At 38.0% G+C, this 12064-nt stretch overlaps 1 long non-coding RNA gene across 1 annotated transcript; it reads left to right on the forward strand.

Moving 5' to 3' along the window:
- The first annotated feature begins 9239 nt into the window (after positions 1–9239).
- On the forward strand, positions 9240–11341 carry LOC138320467 (uncharacterized). The gene is made up of 3 exons (XR_011208192.1): positions 9240–9323; positions 10352–10453; positions 11096–11341. It is a non-coding gene; the product is annotated as an uncharacterized lncRNA (long non-coding RNA).
- The last annotated feature ends 723 nt before the right edge of the window (positions 11342–12064 follow it).

Genomic DNA, 12064 nt, shown 5'->3' on the forward strand with positions numbered 1-12064 from the left:
TAGCCATTGCAGGGGATCTATCTTGTTCTGTCTCCACTTTAACACATAGCCATTGCAGGGGATCTATCTTGTTCTGTCTCCACTTTAACACATAGCCATTGCAGGGGATCTATCTTGTTCTGTCTCCACTTTAACACATAGCCATTGCAGGGGATCTATCTTGTTCTGTCTCCACTTTAACACATAGCCATTGCAGGGGATCTATCTTGTTCTGTCTCCACTTTAACACATAGCCATTGCAGGGGATCTATCTTGTTCTGTCTCCACTTTAACACATAGCCATTGCAGGGGATCTATCTTGTTCTGTCTCCACTTTAACACATAGCCATTGCAGGGGATCTATCTTGTTCTGTCTCCACTTTAACACATAGCCATTGCAGGGGATCTATCTTGTTCTGTCTCCACTTTAACATTGCAGGGGATCTATCTTGTTCTGTCTCCACTTTAACATTGCAGGGGATCTATCTTGTTCTGTCTCCACTTTAACTTTAACACATAGCCATTGCAGGGGATCTATCTTGTTCTGTCTCCACTTTAACACATAGCCATTGCAGGGGATCTATCTTGTTCTGTCTCCACTTTAACACATAGCCATTGCAGGGGGATCTATCTTGTTCTGTCTCCACTTTAACACATAGCCATTGCAGGGGATCTATCTTGTTCTGTCTCCACTTTAACACATAGCCATTGCAGGGGATCTATCTTGTTCTGTCTCCACTTTAACACATAGCCATTGCAGGGGATCTATCTTGTTCTGTCTCCACTTTAACACATAGCCATTGCAGGGGATCTATCTTGTTCTGTCTCCACTTTAACACATAGCCATTGCAGGGGATCTATCTTGTTCTGTCTCCACTTTAACACATAGCCATTGCAGGGGATCTATCTTGTTCTGTCTCCACTTTAACACATAGCCATTGCAGGGGATCTATCTTGTTCTGTCTCCACTTTAACACATAGCCATTGCAGGGGATCTATCTTGTTCTGTAGCGTGCCAATTTGGGTAACATGACGTTAGCCATTGCAGGGGATCTATCTTGTTCTGTCTCCACTTTAACACATAGCCATTGCAGGGGATCTATCTTGTTCTGTCTCCACTTTAACACATAGCCATTGCAGGGGATCTATCTTGTTCTGTCTCCACTTTAACACATAGCCATTGCAGGGGATCTATCTTGTTCTGTCTCCACTTTAACACATAGCCATTGCAGGGGATCTATCTTGTTCTGTCTCCACTTTAACACATAGCCATTGCAGGGGATCTATCTTGTTCTGTCTCCACTTTAACACATAGCCATTGCAGGGGATCTATCTTGTTCTGTTTCCACTTTAACACATAGCCATTGCAGGGGATCTATCTTGTTCTGTCTCCACTTTAACACATAGTCATCGAGGGGATCTATCTTGTTCTGTCTCCACTTTAACACATAGCCATTGCAGGGGATCTATCTTGTTCTGTCTCCACTTTAACACATAGCCATTGCAGGGGATCTATCTTGTTCTGTCTCCACTTTAACACATAGCCATTGCAGGGGATCTATCTTGTTCTGTCTCCACTTTAACACATAGCCATTGCAGGGGATCTATCTTGTTCTGTCTCCACTTTAACACATAGCCATTGCAGGGGATCTATCTTGTTCTGTCTCCACTTTAACACATAGCCATTGCAGGGGATCTATCTTGTTCTGTCTCCACTTTAACACATAGCCATTGCAGGGGATCTATCTTGTTCTGTCTCCACTTTAACACATAGCCATTGAGGGATCTATCTTGTTCTGTTCACTTTAACACATAGCCATTGCAGGGGATCTATCTTGTTCTGTCTCCACTTTAACACATAGCCATTGCAGGGGATCTATCTTGTTCTGTCTCCACTTTAACACATAGCCATTGCAGGGGATCTATCTTGTTCTGTCTCCACTTTAACACATAGCCATTGCAGGGGATCTATCTTGTTCTGTCTCCACTTTAACACATAGCCATTGCATGCAGGGGATCTATCTTGTTCTGTCTCCACTTTAACACATAGCCATTGCAGGGGATCTATCTTGTTCTGTCTCCACTTTAACACATAGCCATTGCAGGGGATCTATCTTGTTCTGTCTCCACTTTAACACATAGCCATTGCAGGGGATCTATCTTGTTCTGTCTCCACTTTAACACATAGCCATTGCAGGGGATCTATCTTGTTCTGTCTCCACTTTAACACATAGCCATTGCAGGGGATCTATCTTGTTCTGTCTCCACTTTAACACATAGACATTGCAGGGGATCTATCTTGTTCTGTCTCCACTTTAACACATAGCATGCCAGGGGATCTATCTTGTTCTGTCTCCACTTTAACACATAGCCATTGCAGGGGATCTATCTTGTTCTGTCTCCACTTTAACACATAGCCATTGCAGGGGATCTATCTTGTTCTGTCTCCACTTTAACACATAGCCATTGCAGGGGATCTATCTTGTTCTGTCTCCACTTTAACACATAGCCATTGCAGGGGATCTATCTTGTTCTGTCTCCACTTTAACACATAGCCATTGCAGGGGATCTATCTTGTTCTGTCTCCACTTTAACACATAGCCATTGCAGGGGATCTATCTTGTTCTGTCTCCACTTTAACACATAGCCATTGCAGGGGATCTATCTTGTTCTGTCTCCACTTTAACACATAGCCATTGCAGGGGATCTATCTTGTTCTGTCTCCACTTTAACACATAGCCATTGCAGGGGATCTATCTTGTTCTGTCTCCACTTTAACACATAGCCATTGCAGGGGATCTATCTTGTTCTGTCTCCACTTTAACACATAGCCATTGCAGGGGATCTATCTTGTTCTGTCTCCACTTTAACACATAGCCATTGCAGGGGATCTATCTTGTTCTGTCTCCACTTTAACACATAGCCATTGCAGGGGATCTATCTTGTTCTGTCTCCACTTTAACACATAGCCATTGCAGGGGATCTATCTTGTTCTGTCTCCACTTTATCACATAGCCATTGCAGGGGATCTATCTTGTTCTGTCTCCATTTAACACATAGCCATTGCAGGGGATCTATCTTGTTCTGTCTCCACTTTAACACATAGCCATTGCAGGGGATCTATCTTGTTCTGTCTCCACTTTAACACATAGCCATTGCAGGGGATCTATCTTGTTCTGTCTCCACTTTAACACATAGCCATTGCAGGGGATCTATCTTGTTCTGTCTCCACTTTAACACATAGCCATTGCAGGGGATCTATCTTGTTCTGTCTCCACTTTAACACATAGCCATTGCAGGGGATCTATCTTGTTCTGTCTCCACTTTAACACATAGCCATTGCAGGGGATCTATCTTGTTCTGTCTCCACTTTAACACATAGCCATTGCAGGGGATCTATCTTGTTCTGTCTCCACTTTAACACATAGCCATTGCAGGGGATCTATCTTGTTCTGTCTCCACTTTAACACATAGCCATTGCAGGGGATCTATCTTGTTCTGTCTCCACTTTAACACATAGCCATTGCAGGGGATCTATCTTGTTCTGTTTCCACTTTAACACATAGCCATTGCAGGGGATCTATCTTGTTCTGTCTCCACTTTAACACATAGCCATTGCAGGGGATCTATCTTGTTCTGTCTCCACACACATTTGCAGGGATCTACACTTACACATAGCCATTGCAGGGGATCTATCTTGTTCTGTCTCCACTTTAACACATAGCCATTGCAGGGGATCTATCTTGTTCTGTCTCCACTTATACACATGCCATGCAGGGGATCTATCTTGTTCTGTCTCCACTTTAACACATAGCCATTGCAGGGGATCTGTATCTTTTTCTGTTCAATCTATTCTTTTACACATAGCCATTGCAGGGGATCTATCTTGTTCTGTCTCCACTTTAACACATAGCCATTGCAGGGGTCTATCTTGTTCTGTCTCCACTTTAACACATAGCCATTGCAGGGGATCTATCTTGTTCTGTCTCCTATTTTACACATAGCCATTGCAGGGGATCTATCTTGTTCTGTCTCCACTTTAACACATAGCCATTGCAGGGGATTTATCTTGTTCTGTTTCCACTTTAACACATAGCCATTGCAGGGGATCTATCTTGTTCTGTCTCCACTTTAACACATAGCCATTGCAGGGGATCTATCTTGTTCTGTCTCCACTTTAACACATAGCCATTGCAGGGGATCTATCTTGTTCTGTCTCCACTTTAACACATAGCCATTGCAGGGGATCTATCTTGTTCTGTCTCCACTTTAACACATAGCCATTGCAGGGGATCTATCTTGTTCTGTCTCCACTTTTACACATAGCCATTGCAGGGGATCTATCTTGTTCTGTCTCCACTTTAACACATAGCCATTGCAGGGGATCTATCTTGTTCTGTCTCCACTTTAACACATAGCCATTGCAGGGGATCTATCTTGTTCTGTCTCCACTTTAACACATAGCCATTGCAGGGGATCTATCTTGTTCTGTCTCCACTTTAACACATAGCCATTGCAGGGGATCTATCTTGTTCTGTCTCCACTTTAACACATAGCCATTGCAGGGGATCTATCTTGTTCTGTCTCCACTTTAACACATAGCCATTGCAGGGGATCTATCTTGTTCTGTCTCCACTTTAACACATAGCCATTGCAGGGGATCTATCTTGTTCTGTCTCCACTTTAACACATAGCCATTGCAGGGGATCTATCTTGTTCTGTCTCCACTTTAACACATAGCCATTGCAGGGGATCTATCTTGTTCTGTCTCCACTTTAACACATAGCCATTGCAGGGGATCTATCTTGTTCTGTCTCCACTTTAACACATAGCCATTGCAGGGGATCTATCTTGTTCTGTCTCCACTTTAACACATAGCCATTGCAGGGATCTATCTTGTTCTTGTTCTGTCTCCACTTTAACACATAGCCATTGCAGGGGATCTATCTTGTTCTGTCTCCACTTTAACACATAGCCATTGCGGGGATCTATCTTGTTCTGTCTTTTCCACTTTAACACATAGCCATTGCAGGGGATCTATCTTGTTCTGTCTCCACTTTAACACATAGCCATTGCAGGGGATCTATCTTGTTCTGTCTCCACTTTAACACATAGCCATTGCAGGGGATTTATCTTGTTCTGTCTCCACTTTAACACATAGCCATTGCAGGGGATCTATCTTGTTCTGTCTCCACTTTAACACATAGCCATTGCAGGGGATCTATCTTGTTCTGTCTCCACTTTATCACATAGCCATTGCAGGGGATCTATCTTGTTCTGTTTCCACTTTAACACATAGCCATTGCAGGGGATCTATCTTGTTCTGTCTCCACTTTAACACATAGCACGTGTTTCCATAAATAGCATCCTTGGATACAGGTCTGGAACGCACCTGCTATCAACCAGGTGTGGGTACCCAGATTGGCACACCCAGGTAAAAACAGTGAGCATAGAAAAATATCGGGATATTTCAAATATGATTTGACTTATATTGAAACTACAATACAAAAATTAACAATTGATGCCATTGAACACTTTTCTCCATATGTATTATTTGGATGATTTACGTCAAAATCAATGTAGTCATTATGCAGGTAAAATTTCATCTTTATGGTTATCACTTACCTTTCTTACATATTTTTTTACGACAATATTTAAGCATATTTTGCACTTTTAAGCTTTGTGTGTGTTTTACTGTTAATAAACATATAAATGGCATAAGGGAAGTAACTCTTGGATGTATAAGTGCTATTCGAGCGCACCTTTGTTTCATTTCGCATGCGCACATTATCGCAGATGAAAAATCTCCATACTAGTAAATCAACATTTACTGAGGATAAAACAGCTCTGAACTATGAAAATTTTGGCCGACTATAATCGAGTTGCAGGCATATATCATTTGTCGTTGAAAAAATTAGGCCTAAATCTAGTTAGTCTCCACTTTAACACATGAAACCATTGCAGGGGATCTATCTTGTTCTGTTCCCACTTCGTATTTGTGTAATATGAATAGTTCTGTCTCCAGTAATTTCGACAGTAGTCTTTTGCATTTATGTCATCTTTATTCTGTTAAAATACGAAAACCATTGAAACTGGGATTTATCTTGTTCTATCCCTTAACACATAGTGCCGTATCATGTGCCTGTAACACATTTATTTTCATTGGTTACATGATATATTTTTAACACGTGCCATTGCATGGGATCTAAATCCCGCAACCTGAATACAGGTTCTTAACACATAGAGCAGTGACCCATATTGGCACATGTCTGCAAATTTAAAAAACAGAGTACTCAGTAATAAACGTAAAAACCACTCAGACGGACGATTTGATCTTACTAATAAACGGCGGATCTCTTCTGCACGTAGCGTAATATTTCTATCGCCTCACTGTGAAATTGCTAGTTGCGTTTTATGGTCCAATATAAACGAACGGCGATATCGAGAAACAGACTTTTGGGTTCCTTTTTGTCAATAAATAACTAAGCTTAACGTTAATAGTACGTATAACACATGTACAGATACGTGAGTTGTATTCACCACAACTTGCATTTTGCGACACCTACTGTTTAACAATAACAAAGGTGTATACATAATAATAATTGATTTCACTGTGTACACGCGGTCGTACACGCGGCCATAGTGTGTGTAGCTGATTACCTGTCAGTCGGCAGTTGATCATGAGCACCTTACGAAAACATGTGTCCCCTATCAACAGAATTTGGCGTTTTAACTTTGCGCAGATGAAAAATCTCCATACTAGTAAATCAACATTTACTGAGGATAAAACAGCTCTGAACTATGAAACTACCAAGTAACTGACAACTAAATTGATTAAATTTGTGTTCTAGACATATTTTATACCATTTCCACACTTTTTAGAGCAGACTATTGAGCGAAAAGTGGAAAACTAGAGTCATCGCACGGGGCAATATTTACCGTAACACTTGATTTTAGGTATTTCATCAAGTTTATAGCTGAACAAAATCCCTCTTAGCTATGGTCATGTGGAAATATCACCATTAAAATATTTCATGATGATCAGGGAATAAATAGCAACACTTACAATTAAAATTTCCAAAGTGAATTATAGCAACAGCTGAAAGAAAATTTCCAGAGAGAATTAAAACGGAAGCAATATTATCAAAAAGTGTGCCATTTTGGGTAGCGTGCCAATTTGGTAACATGTAAGAGTCGCTGTTCTTCTTTTCTTAAGTGAGAAAAATTCCTCCATGTGTTCTTTACCCACGACACATTCCTACACGTGCCTCCTACGGGAAGCAGATTATGCTTATTCTTAAGGTGTCCTGTGAACTGATTTGTCCTCGTAAACACATTCTTACTATTGGCAATGGGGCACATTCTTAAAAAGTAATATCATCCCGTGCACTACATTTACGTGTCCTCATCAAATTCCTGTGATTGGGGTATTGTTAACCACATTCTTTACAGGCGAGCATGGTCGTTAGTTCAATATAATAGTTGATTACTTGAAAACTATTTAGAAGTGAGGTAATCCCGTAAGTTTTTTGAGTTTGATATGTCGTCCGCCTCTGGATGATTTGGTTGACTGGGCCGATTGTCCCTTGAACAAGGAGTTTATTCTGATGACCAGTAAGCCGGCCGGGCACAGGTAAATCTGTCTATCACAGCGGGAGGCTGAAGAGTGTAGTCTGCACACATTTAGATTAAAATTAAGGTCATCTAATTCATTACACAATGAGTATGAAACTCGTATTGAGAAACCTATTAGGTTTCTTGATGTAAACATGAATTCTGGAAGTATATTGGTATAGCTTTAAAGCGGTCGTAAGCTACATTAGAGAACGATACACTATACGTACACAAGACCGGTCTTATGGATACGTAAGTCATGACAAATTTGTTATCGACCACAAACTATCTTATTTAGACCTGGCTATAATTTAAGACATGTGCACGATGTAATAGACTATACTAGCTAGTGACGTAAGTTTTAGATAAGGTCGTCGTAATTCGATAGGGCCGTCAAATATATTTAAGACATAGATAATCAGTGATGTTTTTTTAGAAAAATGTTGTAAAATTCAAACTAGTAAGAGAAACTTTAAGGCACAAGATAAGGAAATTTCAGTGAACTCCTTTGAATGATTAGAAATATCTAGTACGTAGTCCCATTTCAATATTTGACTCGGCTAGATGACAGTCTCTATAATATTTGACTGATGTCACCAACATAAGTCCCGGTCGCTTAAAATTAGATCATTGCTGTAATATTAGACTGAGGCCATCAGAATTTGACCCAGTCGCTTAAATTAGACTCGTCACTGAAAATTAGACTTGGGGGGTCATCAAAATTAGACCGGGTCACAAAAAATTAGACCACCGCTGGAATATTATACTGTGGTCACAACATTAGACTGGTCACTGAAAATTGGACCACCGCTGGAATATTAGACTGTGGTCACCAACATTGGACTGGTCACTGAAAATTAGACTGTTAAATCACTGAAAATTAGACCCGGTCATCTGAAAATTAGACCGCTGCTATAATATTAGAATGGGGTCATGAAATTAGTACCGTGGTGGTTATCTTTAGACTTAACAGTTTAGCTCAGAATTTGACTTGTTTTTTTGATTATTAGGTTATTTTCTATCAATATTAGGCCTGTTTTTAAAATTTAGGGCATTTTTGAAGAAAAAAAATAGGCCTTTAAGGTCTTCCAGTGCAATGGGATTTAGATAAAATCCTGAAATATTGTTGAAACAATTAATATTAAAATAAGTGTAAAACTACAATGTAGATGATTTTGGGATATTTAAAAATCAAAAGTGGTATACCAAAACAACATGGTTCAGAATGTGGAAAATTCGAGTTACCGGTAATGTTGTAGATAAGTGTTAAATGGTGAAATCTTAAAAGGAGGAAAACTCTATCTGGGATATATACAGAAATTTTGTGATTGTGTTTTATTAAATCAATAGAGGATTAAATTCCCTTCATATTCATTGTGTGGGATTTTATTCTTTATTTGGATTCAAAATAATGGAATATTTCCGACAGGTTGTGTGTTAATATTTTGCCGAATTATTATGGTATTATGCCTGGATATAATGTAATCAACCCATATATGTGTAACTCCCATATGCTACCTTTTACTGTGTTATAAGTGAATTCTTATATTGGAGCCACATAAAAGACAGTAAAAGGTAACAACATATAGGACAGTTACAGGTAATGGTCCAATAATCCGGGAGTTAAAGTACAGAAACAACAATAGATGACATCACACTTGATGGGGGTTTTATTTCATGTCTGTTAGCTGATTCATCAATCACTGCCAGTTTTACATTTCAGAATTAAGGTACGTTTTCAATTTTCACCATAGAATTAGCTAAACTACCGGTTACACGAAGCAGGTCGTAAATTTTAAAATACCACAGAACCAAAATTTCTAGCTTTGGTCAATAACTAAATCACATCATTACTGAAAACATGGTTTAAATAACTAATGTATACCAAGTATTTCATGAATTTTGGACATAATTTGGATGAGTTTGAACGATCTTATTTTTTTGAATTTTTGAATTCACTGTTTTCAGAAGAAAATACTGAGGGTCTATTTGTTCTTTTTTATCAAAAAGTCTGTGTTTTATGAGGATTGGTAACAAAAATATTACGTTTTGTACATCTTAAACTATTATTGAATTAAAAAAATGTAACTTGTAATATGAATATCTGTAAGTTATCAAACTATTATTGAATTAAAAAAATGTAACTTGTAATATGAATATCTGTAAGTTATCTTCGTGTTGGCAACAGAAAATTAGGCCTATTCAAAAATCGTAACTGACATGGAAGAGTAACAACCGGAGCTACCGAGGGGAGATAAATCACAACTATGTGTAATGCCCGATGTCGTTCAGGTTGGGAAGAATAAGAGCTCGAGATTACCCTGGTAATTCTCGGTATAATTCTGTTAAACAAAGCTGCTAACAATTGATCATTGATTGCTGTAACAAAATACATTGAATATTTTGAAATACAAAGCATTTTATTGGTCTATATTTGCATGTAATTGTCTGGATTTTATGATATATGTGTATTAAAAAATTATAATTCAAATATGAATATGTGAAAATTTATTTTCAAATTGGATAGTCTTATATTGATGAAAAGTTTTAGAAAATATAAGATATATATTTATAAATTACCTTCCATTTAAACTTAAATATGAAATTTTAATTTATTTGTTTACATTTTGGAATTTTAAATACAGTATAATTATTATTTATGGTTCTAAAGATCTAGTATTTTTCTCAATGAAATTTCCTATTGTGGCTTCCATGCAATTAGCTTGTGATGATATCATTCATATAATTTTTTTTCCAGGAATAACAGAATGGCGAGGAAAGAAGAAAACAACCACAAGTACGTTTGACTGATTTTTGGAGATTAATTTGCACCAGTCCGACACTTTCATCTTTATCATTGGTAATTAAATATACTCATAAATATGGTAATGCATTGTGAATAAATGTTTGTGTGCAAAAGCAACTAATCAATTACAGTGTAATTCATAAATCTAAATGAATTAATATACCCAGGTAAATTGAAATGGTGATCACAATAGTTCTAATTGAAAAACCACAACCCTATTACATCATTCTAATATGTTAAAGATGCTCCACCGCCGACAGAGTATAAATGATATTCATCATTTGAATAATAATTGGTGTTTAATCGTGTATATATATGCCTAATTAACACACACACAAAATAAAATGATTTGTTTCGCCATTGATGCATGCGCAATCAGTACTTCATTTCATATAGAATATAGTGACATGGAATTTTTTCGGGATGCAATTAATTATTTTTCATATTTTTAACTTGAAGTAAAATAAGAAGCTCAAAACTTTTCAATGGTGATAAATGTGTAAAGTAAGTAACTTTTGTTACTGAAGAAAAATACTAAATCGTCTACTCCTGTTTTTGATAATGAAAAAAATACCATTTGTCAGCGGTGGGGCATCTTTAACCCTTCCTGGTTTGATGATTTTAAACAAATTCATAATAAATGAATTATTATAATTGGTTGCTATCTTTCATTCATTTTTTTTTTACTTTAACCAGGTTCTATACATGTGCAGATTGGAGTTAAAAATGGAGAAGACACTTCCCCATGCAGACATATACAGTACAAAAGATGAGATTATCATTAGGTGTGGTGTACATAATCCGCGATACCCATATATAGATTGGAACCTCCAGAGCCGTATCACTTAGTCAAAATCAGCAATACCAGTACAGATCGGAATAGATTGGAACAGTTCGGACACCTTCAAGCTATTTTAAACGTGTACAGGTTAAAGATCAATATTTTAGTTTAGTAACTTTGTGATTACGAACTTAACAAAAGTCGTTAAATATCACAAAATATGCTGTTTTTCTTTTAATTTCTTTACTATTTCATTTATGCCAAAGAAATGAGCTTGGGAAGGTAATGTTATTTCTGATAATGAATATTTTAACACATATGTATTCATACAAATAATTGGGATGTCTAATATGGTATTTCTACTTGTCATGTGTAGTTTTGATCAGATACATCCTGTTTCATAATACCGTTATATAAGTTATTTAAGATAATGATGTAATAGATGATTTTATTTATTTCTGATTATTATGTGTACCATTCCATATTTACTTTATTTTTGGGTCTCCATGAAAGCTGGGTCCACGTCCCGAGACTGGGTGCACTGGTCTCTTGCGGATGCACACCACTTTTGGGGGTGTGATGTGCGTCCGCGTGATATCAGTGTAGCTGAAGGCTTTCACAGTAGCTCCAATTTGAGCCAACCTGTTTGCCGTGGGTTGCATCTCGTATCCGGGGGAAGAAGGTCCTGGTGGTTGAATAGGTTTTGCTCTTTTTTCTTCCTTTTTTTACTGCTACACACTACTTTGGCTTCAGACTCCGATTAGACGAGAGGTAATATGGGCCCTGTATTATCAATCGGCTGGTCATGCCGAGCCCTTGGTTCGTAGATTTCCAAGAAGGCGGTGGCTTAGGGTCAATCGTGAGTTTAATTTGGATTGTCCTGA

Source organism: Argopecten irradians, chromosome 4 (genome assembly GCF_041381155.1).
Source record: "Argopecten irradians isolate NY chromosome 4, Ai_NY, whole genome shotgun sequence".
NCBI classification, from domain to species: Eukaryota; Metazoa; Mollusca; class Bivalvia; order Pectinida; family Pectinidae; genus Argopecten; species Argopecten irradians.